This window comes from Sander vitreus, chromosome 12 (assembly GCF_031162955.1).
Source record: "Sander vitreus isolate 19-12246 chromosome 12, sanVit1, whole genome shotgun sequence".
In the NCBI taxonomy this organism is placed as follows: Eukaryota; Metazoa; Chordata; class Actinopteri; order Perciformes; family Percidae; genus Sander; species Sander vitreus.
Window position 1 is genome coordinate 12,693,994 of NC_135866.1, and position 21,618 is coordinate 12,715,611.

Sequence of the window (21,618 nt, forward strand, 5' to 3'; positions counted from 1 at the left end):
TACAAAAAAAGTTGGTAAACACACACATATGGAATATCTATTTGTAGGTGCTTGGAATCTGTCAGCAGGTCCCAGCTGCCTTAAAACTTCAATCTTAACAATGCTCCAAAGTTCTCCCTCTCTGCTGTCTTCTCAGCACTCTGTCAGGCGGCTCTCCCAAAGTTTTACCACCTTTCCTCCCCCCCGTACCTCTCGAATGCTCTCTCAAACACAAACAAACAGTGCTCTTCAGTCCTCCAGGGCTCTTTGCTACTTTCATTAGTGACAAAGTAACTGGGAAAAGGCTTGACTTGACTCAGTGCTTGCACACTTCAGTCTCTAAGTTACAGTACACTCTTGCTCAGAAGTTGTTTTTTTTCTTCAAGTGGAAGAAACCTCATGTGACGAATGTTGCTCATGATGCTCCAGAAGCTGTCTGACACGGCTTGTCCCTCAAGAATAACTTTATAAATATGGAAAGGAGAATCAAATATAATTTTTTGGGAGCAAATAGGCACAATGAAAATCAACAAAAATGTTTTGATTTCAAGTCTCACCTCCGAGCGTGAGGGAAAAATGAACCAAACAAAGATAAATAAATAAAAACGTGACATGTTTGTCATAAAACTGATGCCAGCCAGGAAATTTCTATGTACCTATAGGATACTTCAAAATTAAGCAGTTGATTTATTTGTGTAGGCCTACATGGTGCATCTGTATGCTGCATTTAGTCATTCACATAAACAATTTAATATCCTTCAAAAATGCTACATGCAGACTACAAGCCTTTGAAATTCTATCAACCGCACAAAGGCATAGTCTGTTTTCAGATCACCTAAGCTTCTTACCACCGTTTTTGTAGGAAAACTGAGCAGTTATGTGGAGATTTTTTCACCTCCCATAGCTTTTAGTTAGACATTGAGACGCCACAGCAAGTGTGTGTGCTGCAGCATTAGAGATTCCACTCTGCTTCTCAGCAGGGTGAAATGATCCCCTGTGGAATCTGTGGCCCTCGGGTGGTGGGACCCTTCAGCAGTTCTTCCTGACCTGTGGCCTGCTCACCCTCTGTCCATTTGGCTTCGACTGCACATTGTCCAAAAAAACAAGTAGTAACTGAACTTTAAAACTCAGAGAAAGTTTTAAACCCATTGAAGTGTCTCCTGTAGAAATAATAACCACTGAAGGCTATTTAGTAGAATATTCTCACAAATGGCGGCTTAAAAGCACAAGGGGTCAATTACGCTCGTTAGAACAGGGCAGATACACAGACATGCATGTACACCAGTCACACACATACACACACACACACACACACACACACACACACACACACACACACACACACACACACACACACACACACACACACACACACACACACACACACACACACACACACACACTCTTGACTTGCCTCATTAAAACCCATCCAGTTACTAGAACTCAGATATGTGAATGTTTCCCTTGAGGGGTGGGGCACGTTCATTTTGAGAAAGGCAGAAGATTCAACTTTTTTCTTACTTGCTTATAATTACAGAGATTGCTGGAATGCATGACCCTGAGAATAAGGCTGAGTCCTGGGAGAGTCCACCAGAAGCATCACCATCTTCAGTCTTGCTCTCCATTGTGCGTCTCCCTAGTTGGATGCCACCCACACCAGGCATGAGTGAGGTCGAGGCAGTGCCCCCATCACCAGAGGAGTGCTCCCCGGGGACTTTAACTCTGCTCCAACAAGCCAAACTCCTGAGGCGGAGAAAAAAAAAATTGCTGAGACATACTTCCACAGCAAACTGATTAAAAAAAGAACAAAAACAACACAGAGCTAACAATCAGATGGCTTCAGAGTTGGCAAGCAAGGGTGAGTGCTGCTTTCCAACTTCACTGTTATCCAAATTGCTGGGCAATTAAACACTGGAGAAAAAAAACATATTATATGTATGCAGTTCACATAAACCTTGTGTCGTTCTCGACCAGGAACTAGTGCATAATTACAAAAACAGTGTGGAAATCACATAAGAATATTCCTGATTTGCCACTCAGTGAATCGCCATGCCTGTTTCAATAAAAGATCAGTGACGGCTTCAATGTCTCAACATCTTTGCAAACTGAAGGATGTCAACAAAGTATAGGGAATGTTAAGTGAGTGGTCCTCGTCAACAGTGACCTTCCAGTTGGATATCCACAACTTCCATCTTCCCAAGCCAAGGAGCCCCGTGGAGCAACTCCCAAACCGGGTCATTAGCGCAGTGGTGTCACCAGACAGCAGATCACGGGCCAGAGAGGGAGCACGAGGGGGACTCCTGGCACTGCAGTGGCTGCTGTGCGGTTTGACATTCAGAGCTGGCTGATCTATGGGGCTGGGGAGACAGTGCCCTTGCTCTGGGTCTTCATGAGGAGAAGGTCCTGGCAGTTTTCCCCTTACTTACTCCATCATAAAACTGAGGTCACAAGATGTTAGACGTAGCCCTGATTTGCAACATCACGAGCCGAGCTGTAGTGCGTTATCATGGCTTAAGTGACAAAATGATCACCTGGATCCAGCACTGAAAGCTATTTCACATAATCAGCTAGGTCATGGATAGCGTGATACCATTCCTAGACAAACTAAAACATCTAAACTTACTCACCAGCTGGCTGCATTACTATAAAGTCCATAAACTGTGGATGTATTCTTTTAGACTAACTTTAAATTGCTTGTGATGACAATAACCTCCACAAAGATGTGTTGTTGGCATGAAGAATACCATTTAACCACAATGGGACGGTTTCATAGTGTGATCAAAAATCATTCTAGGGGTTTTATGTCCTTCTCAAATGGCTTTGACCTCCACAGCCCGTCTCCAGCAAATGGTGACCACTATGGCCATGCCAAGAAAAAGGATCCCCTGGGGACACTACTATGAGCCAAGAAGAACATAAAAATCTCCCAGTGAAAGATGGACATTTTCCACTTGGCACCGCCACACAAAATGAAAGAAAAAGATAGCAAACCTTTCAACACTTTTTCTTTACTGAAATGAGAGTGATTTTTTTCTTGCTCATTAGGAGATCCTCACTGCAAGATGAGATCAAGCCTACTCACCCTTCTATATTCCGGTAGTTAACTAAGCTGCAGCATGTAAGTGTGCTACAGAGCCCCTTATCATACAGAACATTCTACACAATCAGTCAGGCTCAACTCGGAGTGCTACCAATGTCTGATTACCAGGTTCAATGGATCTCACACTGAATTTAATAATTTACTCAGGCATATTTCTTTTAGGATTAAACACATAGCATTGTTAAAAAACATGCCTAAAGCTAAGTATCTACTGCTTTAGGTTATAATGATGATTACACTCCATGAAAATGGAAACTGGAGAACAAACTAAACTTGTTTTGCTCTTAACTTAACCCAGTGAATTAGGCCTTTGTGAGGTTTTACAAATGTGAACAATTGCGTAGTCAATGACTAGAGCTGGAATAAAAGCTTTTTGACTCTCTTGCAGAGTAATGAGCTGTAGTGCAAATTAAGATCAGCCATCTTCTCATCAGCATGTCCAATTTACTTCGGGATCGTCCCTGGAAAATAGGCAGCTGTGTAGAATGACTGGTGTGTTACAGTTGTGTGAAGGCATGTGAATAAAAAAAAGCTCAGAAGGATTAGAAGAACCCTTACTCCCAGGCCATGCACGCATTATTTATCCCACCTCCTCCTCCTCCTCACCCCTTTCACCTTCATCACTCCCACCCGCCCACCACCTCTCTTGCTCCCTGATGACTCTCCCACTTCCCTGACAGTTGCATAAGCTCCGAGAACCTCTCTCTGGACCACGGTGGTGGGTGTTAGGAGTTGGGTCGGTGTTAATTAAAAGAAAAGGTTAACACACACGGGGCTGGCACAAGGCGAGTTCAGGAGGCTCCCTTGGTAGAGCAGCTGCTCACTGTTTCGTCCCTTGGAGGCCCCCAGGAATGGGCCAGCGACCAGGGATGGAAGCCAGGTGATTGGGGACACCAGGATGAAGGAGTGACTGGGCCAGAAAGGATGGAGCTGATTTGACCCTCACACTAAGGAGCAGCCAGGGGGTGTAGCGAGTGGTACTACTCACCTGTCCAGGGCCTCCCTGCCCGGGCCTTGGTTTGGAGCTGATTAGTGTGTCCCAGGGAAGGTCTCACCTCCCTAAACACCGCCCACACAGACATACCTTCGTTAGACAGTGGGATGCATGCCAGGACCATTTAGGGGAGTATGTCAAAGAGGTAAGGAGAAACAGACAAAGTGCGGGATGAAAGGAGAGGCACTAAAATGGCCTTTCAGAAAGAAAAAGTCAGGCTGGACATCAAAGAAGGGGTCAGAGGGTTACGTGGGACTGAACACGCAGAGAAGCTGAGTCTCAGAGAATTAGCCCGTCAAGATCCTGCACAGCTGTTGTCGCTGACTGCACCATGTGTGATGTACTGTCTGTGGGAGATCATTAAATAATGATAAATTATCACTTCATATTGCTCAAATATGCAGCATTATTTTCTTAAAAAGAAAATTCATTCGGGAAAATAGTTGGCCTAGTTTAGGAAAGCTAACATTGAGCTAGGTGTTTTGCATCAATTGGGAATAAATGATAAATGATTGCACATAGAAGCAATATCATAAAGATGAATTCATTAAAGTAAATTAAGAACACTAAATCAGTTTACTATTTCTAAATAAGACTACGTTTTAAAACCATGGTTTAATATTTGTATTTTGGTTCTCTGTTTTCACCGTAAATACGACAATGCACAATTACCCCCTCTTAGTAAATTCTCTCACAAATGGTTTACTATATTCTCTGTCCTAGGTCAATACATTGTGACAATCAAACATAGCACACAGATTGCCACATTAATTAATTCCAATAAATACTCTTGAGCTTTTAAAACAAACAAGAGGGAGTGAAACCGTTTTTGCTTCCTTTCCCCCCCAAACAAGCAGAGATAATTAAACATCTATCCACAGAGAAGGAAGTGTTCCCACTGGAAGGCTGTTTGGTTTAAGGATTTGCTCAGTGGTTTGACTCACCAGGGACTCTCCATTTGAGTCTCAAGGTTTTATATCTCTAACAAGGCTTTAATTGCCAAGGTAACAGACCACCTGATTAAGCCTGACAATAAGTCTGCTTTATCTGTGGGGTAGAAGCGAGCATGAATAGACGGCGGGGATAAGGAGGAATATTCAAATTCAGCTATCAAGGAGTCACGTATTCACGGTCAAAAAGATTGTTATTCTTATATAGCAAACAAGCACAGACACATAGTGTATGGTCATGCACCTCAGCAGTGTGAATTTGCCTCAAAAATGATATTTACTGCACGTCAACTTTGGAAATGCACAGTACTTGCAGCTCCTTATTCTACTGAGAGTGTGGAGGAGGCGGCATTCAAAGCCTCAGGTCCCATGCCATGTGCCCTCCTTATTGTAACGAGTGCATTTCTCTCCTCAAACTCTGACTGGTGAGTGTGTCGAGGAGGAGGGGGTATTCTTCCGAGGAGACGGAGAGCGTCTGGTGGTGAAAAACTCTGTGTTAAAGTCCCATCTCTCCTGTCAGAGGGCTGACACAGGGCATCCAGGGATGCGGGGCCTTTGGTGCTCTGAGTCTGGACACTGGCCTAGTTTCCCCCCTCTACAAACCCACCAACCCCCCTCCTACAACATCCCACCTAAAAAACACTCCTCAGCCACCCCATCTCATCTGTTCTTTACTGTCAACCTGACCTCAATGAACTGCCCCCCTCCTCCAAAACCTCCTCTCCATCCCTTCACTTCGCCCTGTCTTTCTTTCTTTCTTGCTCTCACTTTTTCTTTGCAATCCTTTTAATGTTTAAATTTTAAAAGTCATTTGGAAAGGAATTAAAAATAGTATGTCCTACTGTAAACAATAACAACAAAGTTGTGTCTAGGTTTGTCCCAAGTCCATACTACTGTACAGTACCAGAGGTGGAAAGAGTACCAGAATATTCTACTCAAGTAAAAGAACTGTTACTTTAAAGACATTTTACTGAAAGTAGAAGTACTTGTATAAAAATGTATTAAAATAAAAGTAAAACGTAGGTCAGTTTGAGGGCTGCAACTAACTACTATTTTTTATAATTAATTAATCTGTTGATTACTACTTTGATTAATTGATTATTAATCAATATATACAACTGCCTTACTCTGTATGGACTCACTAGAATTAACAAGAAAAGAGGACAAAACTCAGACAATTAAACAAAAATGACGTTTATGTCAGTAAATAGAAATCTATAGACATCACGGTGGGTGCAACAAGCATTATTAAGCCACATAAATTTAATAACCTGACACTTATTATATAAGCAACAGCAGAATAAAACATCACCAAGTCAGACAACAAAGAGATGTATGAACAATATAAACTCAGTTTTTAATGCATACACATGCTACATTGCTAGGCAACGCAATGGTTGTTGACGTTCTCATCTGGAGAGTAAGTTTGAGTATGAACAACAAGTTTGTTGTTGTACTCATGTTAGTCAGTGAGTCTTGAACACTGCAAAATCCTCCACACGCTGCTCTAGGTTCAACTTCTCTGCTCGTTCATTCTCAATCCACAATATAACCAGTCCACTCAGCCCCTCCGTCCCACTTTAACCAGTCCACTCAGCCCCTCCGTCCCACTTTAACCAGTCCTCTCCGTCCCACTTTAACCAGTCCACTCAGCCCCTCCGTCCCACTTTAACCAGTCCACTCAGCCTCTCCGTCCCACTTTAACCAGTCCACTAAGCCTCTCCGTCCCACTTTAACCAGTCCACTAAGCCTCTCCGTCCCACTTTAACCAGTCCACTAAGCCTCTCCGTCCCACTTTAACCAGTCCACTAAGCCTCTCTGTCCCACTGCGCTCCTCAAATACATTCAAAATAGTTTCAACTGCCGCAACACCTGTTGGTGCCGCTCTGGGTGTGTTTGATTTGGATACCTAAACATTTATTTCGTTCCATCCTCACAGTTTATCATGCCTTTTTCATGTGACTTTTGTTGACTTTTGTTTTTACTCTGAAACCGGTGCGACTTGAAATGTATGGCGAAACACGATACTTGTGATAAAACACACACCAATGATTCAGAGATTTTTTTAAATACTCACAAAAGTACAAGTAGGCCTACACAAATAAAACTGACTTTTCACAGTCACAAGAGTAAATGTAGTTAGTTACTTCTTAACCTTTTACTTCTTCTTTTTTTTTCTTAAAGGAGCACACAGAGCATTTGATTTACAGAGCAGATTTGTGGGCTGTAGCAGAGGAAAACATGCAATTTAATTTCAGCAGTCCACCAGCGCTTTCAACTGCATTACAGGGTCCATAAATAAAGACTTGTAAGGTTGAATGCTAAAAAAAGAGTGACATCACTCTTGGCAGTGTTGGTATTCAGTGGCAAATATACTGAGAAAAGCTTAATGGCAACTTGCACTATTGACTATTTTGTCAAATTGTTGATGCACTCAAATTTTTTAGATTTGCATGTGTTACATTCTAAAACTGTTACTGTATACAAATGACTTATCATATGAACCCCAAAACAACATTCAAAGCACCTCTGTCTATGAACATGTTGTACATGTCACTTTGTGAAATTCAGTCTGACATGAAGCGTCAACTCTTGCACTTCATATCATGCTGTGCGTATGTGGCTATGGAAATTTTCCTGTCAGGATGGTGCTCTCTCTGTTCCTCTCTCTCTCTCTCTCTCTCTGGCAGGTGTAAATGGTGCAAGTTTCTGTCTTGTTCAACACCCATGCTATTTTGATGTGTTGGCAATCCCTTTGCCAGACCAATAACTCCCTCACACCAACACTCCTCTTTCATGCTGCCTGCTTTATTCTCATTCTTGGGGGAATCCTCATGAGATACATAGTGTGCCTCTTAATTTCCCCAGGGATGCATGCAGGAGGCATACACTAGTGATTTTCCAGGGATGAAAAACCGGGAAAACATTAGAGCAGGATATATCATGACATATACTGCTGCTGGGTCAGATAAGTTAAGTGGGTTCCATAACTTGTCACAAGTCCGTGTTTTGCATTTCTCCTCTTTGTTTGTCTCCCATTTTAGTTTGCGCTTTTGTTTTCCAGACTGAGGGTGGAATTATTCGGAAGAGCGTAGCATTGAGCAACATGCAGCCAGTCAGCGCAGCATAGTAAGAGAGAATCCCAGGAGACGACGTGGCCCGGTGGGTTTGGTTTGTACACCAGTCACACACTTCTGAGGGGTGACGTGCATCACTGCTCCACTGAGGGAGAGCCTCTGCCATGTTTACTGTCATGTTCCAAGGTATGCTACGTGGCTTCAAACACATCAAACACATCTACAGGAATACTGATATTGGGAATGCCATGGGGAGCCACACAAAAGGTACAGACATACTCCTGAAAACACACACGCCCACGACTGTGCCACAAGCACTCACAAACCACACACAAATAAATCCATGTTTTTAAAATGCTGTTTTTATGTATTATCAAATTGTCTATGCTTGTCATACATATATTTACATAGATATGTGGCTGCAAAGTCAGGTCAAATTGCTATGTCTGTAAAAGACAGTAGTGTATTGGATAATGTCTCACTCATGCCTGCACTACTGTATCTACATTTGCCAAAATGCCATTTCCTCTGTACAGTCGTTTCCATAGTAACAATGCCAACAGTAGCACCTATGATGTAAAAAGAAACAGGGAAGCCAAGGGATTCTTTGTTCAGATTGTGAGAGCTGATCGGAAACAAAAATGATTACAATTATCTGCAGCACTTCAGTAGAAACACAGTGTCATTAAATATATAAAAAAAATCCCAATTTCTTTTTACAATAATGTTATGTCAAACGTTCAAGCACAATGTCAACATAATGTCAATAACCTGTTGTCTTTCATACACAATATGCTTTTGGGGTGTGCCGTCACACGGTTGTACTTGATTTATGAAGAATGGTCAAGACAAATTTGACTAGCAAAGTGGTCCCCTCCCGGCCTGCTGTGTGTAGTGTTGACGAGGGCTGAGTTGTTTGCTGTGCCTCTAGGCGTGAGGATGAGGGGGAGCAGCCTGGAGTTCCTGCCTGGCTCAGGGGGAGGTTGGACTGGATTAGACGGCTGACAGCTGGGCCACATCTCTGGAGGCGTAGGGCGGAGAGGCCCCCTGTCTGCCTGCCTCTGCACCAAGTGTCAATTTGAGCATGAAGGAAGGATGGAGTGAGCCAAAGAGTAAGTAAGTGAGCGAAGTGGGGCCACTGGTAGTCCTGGGTGGATTGACATCAGCGGTGCATGGGCCGTGCACACCGTTAGGCATCAGGAAACACACTGTTTATCTAGCGGATTTTGACTTGAGGGCATACACGTGCTCACTCGGACAGACACACCGACAGAAGACAAAACACTCTTACAAGGCTGTAGCTCTTGACCTCTCTAGTTTGGCTAGTGATGTTCATAGTCAGCACTACATGGTATTAGGGAAGCATGTACAAACAGGCTATGCTATTTGACTTGAAAATGTTCAAAAGTGTTGCTATTAATTGCATTTCTTTCATAATCAAAACACAATCTTCTCTTCACCGAATCAAAGCTTTTCAATAATGCAGAAATGGCAGTGAAACTATCGCCTCAGGTGGTATCCTGTACAATTATGTGCAATCAAGATTACAAACTCCTTCAAAATCAAACGCACTCCTATTTTACTTCTATTTGAAGTGATGGAATATGTAATTAAATCTGACTTCTCTAAGTGGTTGCATGATTTGATAGGATGACTTTCAACATTTTGCTCCAACTTCCATAGAAGATTTCCTAGTAAATTATTTGATTGTAGCATGCACAACAACTGGCATAATTTACTTCAGCAGCACAGTGTTAATATGAAGAATGTTGCAGTGCCATATAAGAATTTTCTATAATAGGTTTTCTCTAATCCTGAGAGACGGCTTTGTGTATTTCTTGCACTGAGACTTGGCTATCACTGGGATGTGGGATGTGGCCCGGAGTAGACTTTATTAGCTGGTGATGTTCTAATGTGATTTATTTTTATAAATGAGAGTGGGGTGGGAATGCGAGTGGGGGTGGAGGCCAGTATGCAAATATGGACCCTCATTAAACACCGCCACCACACAACATTATCTGCTGCTTCTCAGATTGCTTGTGTGCATTAACGAGGTGCAACCAAGTCTGCTACCTAATGACAATGTAATGATCACAGCATTCATGATAAAGTCATCAGAAGGCATGACATTTACACATTTGATATATTAGGCGGATCTCTACCACCCATACACTCAAGTGAACCCCAGGTTACTCCTCATAAATGTATCCATTTGAGAAACAGAAGTGATTAACATATTTAATTTAGAGTTTATAACAGTGACAACAAACAGCTCATCATATCGTCACTTCTTAGACAAGAACTTGGTAGTTGTACTTTTGAGTCTTGTGTTAGGATTACAAGCTCCCCTAAAGGAAACAAACACTTATCTGACCCCTTGCACAGCTGAAACCCTTTAAAAACATACTAAGAAAACAAAAAAGTATAAATTACAAATAGTCTACTTTCCATAGCTCTATTGTGATGTAATGCAATTTCTACTTCATTTTGACTCCAGTTAATAGACGTGCCAGTATGTTTAGAATTATTTTACTACACATTCATAATGTTACATTTGTATCATGTATACTGTATATATATATATATATATCTAAGATTCAAAACAAATTATCAATGCACACGTAGGTTGCTTAGCTTTATTTCAAGATTTTGCAGAAATGACCATGCAAGTCTGCAGAGCAGTTTTATTTTTGGTCCTTCAAACTTTCTTATGAAGTTGGGATGCAGTTCTCTGGGGATTTCCATGAGCCCATTTCTGTGCAAAGATGTTTATCTTCATGGCTTTTTGTGAGAATGAGGAGATTAACCCCATAACAAGCAGACATCTTATAGTTGATCTGAGCATCATTAGTCCACATTAATAACCCATGGAATGGCAAATGGGCTTTTTTTTATCATCTTAATTGCATGACATCTGAGCTCTCTATCTAAAGATGACTCTCTTTAGAGATGAGACAGACTCAGTGACTTCGAGGTACTTGTTTTCGTGTTCAGAGAAAAATGATGAAACAAATCCTGGTGCTAAAGAATGTGCACGCATGCTTGTACACACACACAAACATACACACACACACACGCACACACACGCACGCGCACACACACGCACACACACGCACACACACGCACACACACACACACACACACACACACACACACACACACACACACACACACACACACACACACACACACCAGCCATCTAAACTAAAAAGGTTGCCATTGCCCATTAGAGAGATGGATTGACAGGAGTGCAGAATAAATCTTTGTGGCAGTGAGTCAGAAATATAAATAGAGCACCTAAGATAGATTTGTCTCTGGTGTTGATGAAGTTACCTTTGGGGGTAGAGCTCTATCTTTTTTTGTAATGAGGACAACCACAAACAGTTTGGTCTCCTAATGAGAAATGATAGTTTTGGAGGTGCCATACAAAAATGCCATAGAATAACATCTCATTTAAACATTTTCTACTGTGATTCTCAACAAAAATGCAAACAATTTGTGAAAGAATCAGCCCCACCTGGTGGCTTTGATGTAGCTACACTATACGCTCCTAATACATGAGGAGAAGAAATATTCCTCAATAATATCAGTAATCCACAGCACTTTTGTATAATTGCAATATGTTCACTGAGCAATTTTTTCAGCTGTTCTGGGTATTTAGAAAATGTTATATCAGAAAGTGTTTATTTTCAGCAAACTGCAGAAACAAGAAATCTTCCTAAAAATTCTATGTAATCAGAGTGTCTGCTCACACACGTCATCTTTTTAAGTGTCTGTAATCAAAACTTCCGTTCCATAACAAAAAAGCACACCATTAACAGCAGAATTATTTTAATTAGATCAATAAACGCTGGTAAAATCAGGTAGGCAGGGGAGGGAAGGAACGCTTTATTACCCATTTTATCATCAAAGTGAGTGCTGTGCTAATTATGCTAGCAGCACCCAGTCAGAGCAGCCCACCAGAGACAGATAACAGAGGACTGCCCAGGGTTACAGTGATTGCACACCACAAACTCCCTCTATGCCATCTCATTGGACAGGTTGGGTTGCTGATATTCGTGCACAAATAGGATGCATAATGATATAGAACAGCACTAAGAAGGTGTGGTACGTGCTTTTCTTCATTTTAACCTGAGTTGGGGAGCTGGCATCCCATTAGAGCTCTATTGCTAATCAATGTGAGACATTATAGGTTGTATAAATCACACTCTGACACCTGCTGTATGGGTCGTTAACAGAGAACTCACCAGGGAGGAATAGACAGAGCAAACATGCAGACACAGAACAGAAATGTCTGAAGCTCAGTCTGAGGCATTGATACCAAAACACGATTATGGTGATCAAGGAGCTGATCAATGAAAAGATTTGGTACAACTTCGTGAGGTCGTACACTAAACGACTATATGCATTTCTCATTTAGATAAGCAAATATAGGTTTGGCTTTGTTACAAAGATACAGTCACAGGCTCGCTGCTTTCTAATAGTGCTATGTAATCGAGGCTCAAATGATTATTTGCAATTTGCGGCTCCCAAACAACCACAGACCACCGGAGGTGTTTCTCAAATATTAGGAGGCAAGAAAAAAAGAGGTTCCTGTGAACATTTTTAATTGAGGATGTATAGTTATTCTGCCCGAAAAGGCATGCAGGAAAGTGCACATGCAGGCATTTGTAACCTGAGTGTGGTACAGAGGGGGACCATCTGAAGACTCGCAGGCCCTTTGATGTCTTCTGAAAACGAGCATAATGCATGTGTAATTAATAAGCCATTTGCATATGATGAACTAGGGCACTTAGTCAATGTTCTCGGGATACAAATACCTGAGGAAAACAATAACAACGGAGTACATTAAAAAAGGGAGTCTACGCAAAAAAAGACAAATCTATGGCCCGCTTCGGATTAGAAATACATTAGCAGCTAATTATGTCCTAATTGCCAATATTTTAGCAGGTGCTTGTACTTAACCAGTGGTAATGCCCTCCTGGAACAAGCTCATCAGGGTTATTCTCAGGTGAATTTCTGCAGTCCTGGATGACTAGGATGCGACAAGATGGACTCATGGTCAAAAAAACACAGATGATAATGAGGCTGATGAATAGTTCAACAATAACAGCAACAACAAAAACAGCAAAGTCAATAATAATGACGATAATACAAACAATAATGTCTGCAATAATAATAATAATAATAAAAATCTAACAAACGAAGGAGAGGAAGTAGAGGAAGAGGAAAAATAGTGATTCAGTGCCATCTATAACAGAATACAGTACAAATGTAACCATGACAATTATAAACTTACTTACTGGTGCTGAGGTATTAGTGTTGAGAGCACACATTTCAAGAGGAGTATTAATTTTTTGGCCAAATATTTTCAAAGCAATCAAAGACTCTGGGAGGTTGAATTCTCTTACCTAATCAAACAGCAAATGTAACCCAGCGCTTGATTAAATATTGAGCTTAGGAGTTTCAGATATCTTTTTTCATTGGCCTGCTGGCATTTGGCAGCGAGGGAGCATCAAACTCCCATAAGTCCTTGGAGTTGGTCCACTCTGGACTCTGAAAAGTGCTGAGCCAGCAGATCAAACTGTAGAAATGTCATGGAGTGGGAAGAAATGAACCTCAAGCATACATCAATTGAGTCTTCTTTACATCTGACACTCTAGTTGATGAGGTCCACATGAGTTATACTGTGGAAAGTAAACTTGGTTCGAGCCTGTTGACTCACAGTATTATGATGTGTTTGGTGTTGGTATTAGGATTTGTTGTAATAGGCCTGTTTCATGAAAGTCACAATAGTAAAAGCACAGGTGTTAATGATAAAAATAATGATGGCTAAATTCCATTTAGTTGTTTTTAGTTTCAGGGTCCTGGTATTGTGTATGCTGGCTCACTATCACACTACAATGGCGACACTTAAATAGAACAAAGCCATTGTTAAAGTTGTAATAATAATAATGATTTTCATCAAATAAAACCCAATTGTTGACACAATTTATATTAGGCATTTCCAGCAGTAGCCATTCAATGTATATTCATTCTTTAATTACCTCTCATTATAGAAGTTTTCATTGTGGTGGCAGAGTACACCATTACCACACTGGATTCAAATTACTGCACACAAGGTATTCACAGGAAACAATGCAGCACGTAATCCAGTGTTACAGTTTGTAATTTTATCTTATTGATATCAGCCTCATTGTTACAGTTCACTCTCCCACAGCTGCATCAACTGTGTTAGGTTACTGCTAATGCAATTAGAACATTTCCTATTTCAGCTGCTTCACATTAAAAGCATTCCACTGCCGAAAACACGGGTTGGCTTTTATTGTGAAGCAGTAAGAGGAAATGCAATGTATTTGTCACTGATGTTGGAACTGACAAGGATTTTTTGTCAAAACAAGAAAACGTTTGGTTGCATTGTGTTGTATTTCTGAAAGAATAACAGCTCCAGGAGTAGGCCTATTAATCTCCACGTGATGTTACCACCAGTAACCACAGCTGTTGCCAAATCAACCAGGACTGAAATCCTAAGGATTATAACACTAATGCGGGCCCTGATAGCTCAGTTGGTAGAGTGGGCACCCATATTTAGAGGTTTACTCCTCAATGCAGCAGGCCTGGGTTCAACTCCAACCTGCGGTCAATTGCTGCATTCCCCCTCTCTCTCCCCTTTCATTTCTTCAGCTGTCCTGTCAATAAAGGCCTAAAAATGCTCAAAAAATAATCTTAAACAAAAAACCTGCATGTGCTTTTCCTACTATGACGAGTCAAGATGTCTGCTGTGAAAATGACTGCTGTTTGTTTGATTGTACAGATCCACCCTGTAGGCTCTTCAGCTTTGCTGTCTAAAAAAAAATTCTGATTCACGCTAAGGTCTTCTGAGAGTTACAATTCCACATATCCTTTTGTGTTATTGAAACTACCCCAAACAATCATACAGGTCCTTTGATAATTGCCTCTTGGTTCTACGAGTCTGAAGTACCACTTTTCCAGTTCCTGACTCAATATCCAGGGAAACATCAAATATCTGTTCAACTTTTTCCTCCATCTTTTTTTGTTCCACTCCCCACACTTACCATTGTATTGTTCGACCTTGAGTGAGTTGCTGTCAGGCGCTTTTTTAGAACATAAGCGTTGCAGTTTCCCATAATCCACTGGGAGTGTTGAGGTGAGAGCTGTGGCCCACTAGCACTCTGAGTGGCTGGCAGCGGATCAAAAGCAAACGAGGTTCCTGAGCTCATTCCAATTATAACAGCACACACTATCAACTACAAATACAAACAGCACGTAAGTGATAGCGCTGGTGGCCTGGAGGACTGCTGCCAGAGAGCAGGCAGCATGCTAATCAGGATACCTCTTGCCATGGGCTATTTAGGGAATAGCCTCTTATCCCAACAATTCCCCATGCCTTAGCCAGGGAAACGAAAGAGAAAAAGGGGAGTGAATTCCCTGAATGCACAATCCAAGGACAAAATATAGAAAATGGATCTTTATCTTTGCTGTCGGCCAATATCCATATTAATTACAAAAAAACATTGCATGTACTGAATAAAATATAAAGAGATTTGTCCAACACATACAGCTACAAATTTTGACCACCTAATATAATTTCCTTTTCTTACTATAATTTGATCATCAAACAAAAGTTAAATGCCGTCTTTTTTTCTTTTCCTTCATGTCTTACATAGGCCTTTGTTGACTTCACTGAGCTGGCATCACACACTCTACCCTATGGTTTAACCTTTGCAAAAGCAGGATCCTCAGTCATTTGCACATCACTTCACACTGTTTATTGCAATTAGTCTGATTATTCATAACAACATCTTCCCAAGCATCCCATTGTAGTCGGCCAATCCAGGAAAGTGATTTATATCCGGTCAACTGTCATGGGGGAAGGAAGTGAGATGTTTGGAGCAGTTCTGTGGTAACATGCATGCTCCCCCACTTGCACGGACAACCCCTCAGAGTTTGGCAACTCTCCAGAGCTATGCAGGGGCGGCGGAGTACAGCAGGAGCCTGAGTGAGAAGCACACATTGTGCACCGCGGGACCCCACCAGCCCTGGCCTGAAGGCACAACTCTCAAGGACATGGAGAACTGGGGCAGAGAACTTCCAGGCTTCCCACTGGTAGGGCAGGCTGAGAAAAAAAAGAGAGAAAGTTTCCAAAGTGTCTCCGTCTGTGTGAGCGTAGCTGGTGAAATGTGTTGTTAGGAGAGATACATGGAGTCTCATGATCAGTAAACACTAATCATGCAAATGTTTCTAATGCCTACGGCTCTCCAGTATCCAGTAAGTGTGTAACACTTAAATGTGGTCTACAGGTGAAATGAAACTGGAAATAAATCACATTTTGTGTCAAAAGAAATGGGGTCAGGCTGAGGTCACAAGTCATACAGGTGGGTTGTTGTCAGGGAGATATGGTTAAAATAAAGGACTACCAATCGAGAAGGTCTTTATTAAAACTATGTCTGTGCACGTAGATGAAATAACTGTGTTTGTGTTTCTATCTCTGTATCCAGACTCTGATCTCCTAGTCAAATATAATTACTGACTTGTGTGACACCCCAGCAAGTGATACATTTGAATCAATGGCTCATATAGCCTCATGGTGTCCATGGAGGGAAGTGTAATTCTAGGTTTTGCAGACAAATAAAAATGTAATCTGGAAATGGAAATTACAGCTTACTGTTGTACTAAATCCAAGACTTCTCATATATAATATTTCAAACAACGCGATAAAACAATGGATATTTACTGTTTGCAGTGTGCTTGAGAGTGAATGTGCGTGAAAATCTAAATTCTCAAATCTTCTGGATATTTCTGCTAAATAATGACAGAAAATGATTTATATTCAGATTTTTTTTTCTAATATAAAATTGTACAATAGAGGTCTTTGACACTGCTGGAACAAGCATTGGAAGCAGCAGCCCTTTCCCTTATTGTCCTTCCAGTCAGGAGCTTAGCTTTACTGTGGGTCAGCCCCCTCTCCCTCTACATCAGGGGGGAGGAACCACACTGATCTGAGATGGAGTACCCCCAACCAAACTTTACCACATCGACCCATGCCACCATCCTGGGCCTCTAATGGAAGTCCTGGGCATCCAGACACCTCCCCTGCTCCGACTTGGACGTCAAGTAGCTCTGTACTCATCATTGGAAGCAGCAGGACTCCCAGACCTCCTTTTCTCTCCCTGAGACTGGCTTTTTGGGAACATTGCAGGCAGATGTGTCCAGATGAGCACGTTCTAATTTGTGGGCCCAGGTTAATACTCCGCCAGAGGCCCCGGAGGATCAATACCTTTATTTCCCTAAAATGCCGGCGTGGTGAGAACCAGCTCACGGGGTGCTTTTAATACCACCCCAATTCCAGTGACTACTGGGCTGTATTGATTTTGCCCATGTGGAACTACGTGCACCTTCTGGGGAAGGATCTATTTGTGTCACCCTGGGCTGGGATGGGGGCTCCACTGGAGGAGTGGAGAGCTCAGCCAATGGAGGATGCCAAAAACATCAAAACAGCCATGTTTACAGATTACCCAAAGGGAAAGCAAATTACAGCAATTATGCAGGCTGTGGGAATACTGATATCAGCATACCTGCTATTTCACTCAGAGACTACTTTTATGAGGCTAGAACATATACAAAACAGCACACTCAATTGGATTTGATTGCTAGTCCCTCAACAAACGATGGGATCTAAACAAAGCACTGCACATCAGATGCATGCAAAACTGTCTTTCTAGGGGATCACCCCATTTGTGTATGTCAGGTCCAAAAATCTTTTCAGTTGTTTTGAAACTAGATATAATAGCTTACACCAATATCTGGGAGGCAAGTATGTATCTGGCAGGCATAATGATGAACATGTAATATTGAACATCGTCTCTACCATAGTTTTTTTTTTTCAAACAATAGCAATTAATCATTCTTTGTAAACACTGCAAATTGCTTTACAGAAAACTCATTTACCCTTGCAGCACTTATCTCATATATCAGCGCAGAGAGAACATACAGAGGAGTCTTATCCAAATCACGGGCCTTTGTTTGCAGCTGTCGTGACATATTCATGACTGGGGCCATAATAGTAAGATTCCTGTTATATCCCCCAGGGAGAGCAGAGAGAATGGTGTCACATCCAATTACTGCGGCACACTGTAGAGGTAAATCAAAACTTGTGCCATGAACTCTGGAATCTAAGGTGCACACACACACACACACACACACACACACACACACACACACACACACACACACACACACACACACACACACACAGACACACACACTGCATGAGCATAGCAAGACAAGTAATATAAACATTGATAGAATATTGGAAAACACATTCTACTGGAGGTCATGTATGTATTACACAGGGAAATGGGATTGGCTGGAGGCTGTCTTCTCAAAACATAAACTGACAAACATAAGATCACGGAGCAAGTGAGGCAGACAGCGCTTGATTTTACAATTATGGATTTGCTCACCAGTGTGCAGAAATTGAAATTGCAGATGAGGACGATGATGTGCCCCTTATTGGAAGAGGGACAATTGGGTCACCAAGTTCACCCACACTTTCTCCTCAGCACCAATGAGATGCTTTTCTGCAGAGTGAAATGAATGCCTTTGTCTTTTCCTCCACAGTAGTCTTTTGGAGGCCTGGTGGTTTGGTGGTTGGAGGGTATCTCAGCAGTGCATAGCCCTGTTTCACCCTGGAGCAGTGCAAAGCTCCTGCCCAATAAAACAGGCTGCATCCCCAGGGCCCCTCCCTCAAGCCTCCAGTCAGCGCTTGTTTTTGCACCATTTATTTAGTGTGACACATCTCCAATTAAACTGTGGAGGCTGCTGCATTCCCCCCATAACTACCTCTTATACCTCCCCATAGACTTTCTGTCACACTGAGAGTGTGGGTATGAGAGAGTGAAAGGGAGAGTTAGTGGGAAAGAGAGAGGGGGACACAGAGAGAGAGATCACATCTTGCCTGCCAGCTATGATCACAATGTCATTTTCCTCTCAGTGGTTAGGAGCCTCCTCTTAAAAGGTGCCCTGAATTATAATGATCAAAATATTGAACAAGATCATCATCTTCTTAAATGATGCTGCCACCTCACTATTTGCCTTAACATCTTAGAACATGTATGGAGTAGTGCTCTCCTGTAAGCTTTCTTAACAACTCATGTAGAAGTAAACAGCCAAAGACATCTTTTGTGCAAGACTACACTTTGTAATATTGACTTTGAAATTCATACTCAAGCAGAATTATTTCACTGTCTCACTTTTAGCTCTGTGTCCATCAATTTAAATTAATACGCAAGTAAAGGAGATCTTTCATTGGAGGCAAGTCTCCTTGCCACCTCTTCATCCTCCCCCAACGGCCCCAGACACAGTCACAGGAGGAGTGACTTTGTCCGACCCCAATACCGTCTGCGAGAGCGCAGCTGAGGGCAGCAGCTGCCAGGGAGGACTGGTGGGGGAGCGCCCAAAACGCCAGCTCTGCCAAGCAAAGGGGCCAGGGGGAGCCCCAGTGGCAGCTGGGAAGGGTGGGGCTGCCAGCTGTGGAGCAGCAGGATGGTGGGGTGACTAGGAGATGCCACTAAACCTGAGCGGGATACACAAATGTACATACAAATTTTATACACACTTAAAAAGTTCACACTTCCTTCTTTTCTTAAAACACTTCTGCCACACACACTCATCATTTGCACCAAGGCAACCCAAGCAGTCTGTGGCCCTCTAAACACAAACACCAGTCTCCCATCATGTGCTTCGGCCACACATCTGGTGTACCATCTGTCTCACTCCCCACAATGTGACAGGTAGTCTCTCTCCCTCTCTGGAGGGAGCAGAAGGGGAAAGAGGGACACGGAAGGTAATTTTGGGTGTAAATGTGCTCTGGACCTCTCTGGATGCATCTGGACAAAGCAGACATGCTGCTGAGCAGTGCAGGGTCATTATCAGTTGGAAACTGATTACCAGATAGCGGATGAAGACAAAACAATTATATCATACTGTCACATTATGACGGCACCAATAGTGCACATCTTGTTTATGTTTTCGTCTGGATGAATGATTTTGCACTTCTGAATTGACAGCATCTCAATAAAAGATCAAATGCTATAAATAACAAGTGAAAATATATTATAGATTCTTCCAATTTATTGTAATGTACAGTTATACATTGTCATGACACAAATGTGATCACTTGGATGGGGTGCAGAATGCCAAATATTAAAACTGCCATAGACAATAAATTCCTTTTTTTTTTTTACACCGCTGTACATATGGGATCAATAAAGTATGCACCATAAAACAGATATCAAGCCAGTGATATAAAACTGCACAACCAGTCTTTACTGTGAAATTAAGGAATCCATTTGAGAACATTATTTTCACATCTTATGTTACATATTTGACAGTAACAATCTTTATTATTCACACACACACAACACTATTTGAATGACATCAACTTAGACGTTTATTCAAAGGGAAAAGGGGATTCCAGCAATGTCAAGACTAACAAAACAACATACTTGTCAGAAACATTTATTATACCAAGTTTGAGCTTTTCCATTCACCAATTTGCAGTCAACGGACAAGACTGAGGTGCTTGTATAGAAAAAAAGGCTCCAGAGAGCAATGACTTACAATTTGCAGTGGCATCTGCAACATATTACATCTTTGGGCACATTTGTCAAATAAAGGCCAGTGGCCATTATTCTTATACCTTCAGGTTATGTGGTTAAAAAAAAAAAAAAATCTATTCATGACCTAATTTTGATGTAGTTTTTTTTCCCCCACAGATTTAAATACACAGCTTAACAAAGAATACAGCAATTTTTTCTTGCTTTTTCAGACATTAAGCATTTCCTAATTCCAGGTATGATGTATGTATTTGTCCTTCAAGGAATTTCTTTGCATGTCAATTAATTTTCTGTTTTTACACAAATAATTCATACAGTGCCCATGTCACATACGTAGCAGATCCAATTGAATAGTTATACAATTCAACACAACAAAAATAAAACAATATGCTGGATGGGATCATCATTAAAAAAAAACATTGACACATACACATGAAATAAACAACACAGCTTTAGTACTAGTTTCCAATGTCTTATACAAAGTTATTTTGATCTAAAAAGCATAAAATATATCTTTACATCGTCACATACATCAAAACACGTACCATGGCCTAGCGGGAAGTTTGTCTGGTGCATTATTTAATCTCCAAGCCCCCACACATTTCCCTACTGCTGGCATTATTGCTTCTTATGAACAACGAGCTGAAGGATAGAGAAACAATGCACCACAGTAGATCGAAACTGTACATTTACATTTATCTCTGATATCCAAAATTTTGTTTCACAATCTGCAATGCTAAAGGATAAGGCAGTTCCATTTTTAAGGCATTGCTGCTTTGAGACATACTGGACCAGAGGGTGAGTCATGGACTTGTATCAAGTCAATGTACATGATAAACAGAATACATTTTATAGGCATTGGATAAGAGCCCAAAGAGAG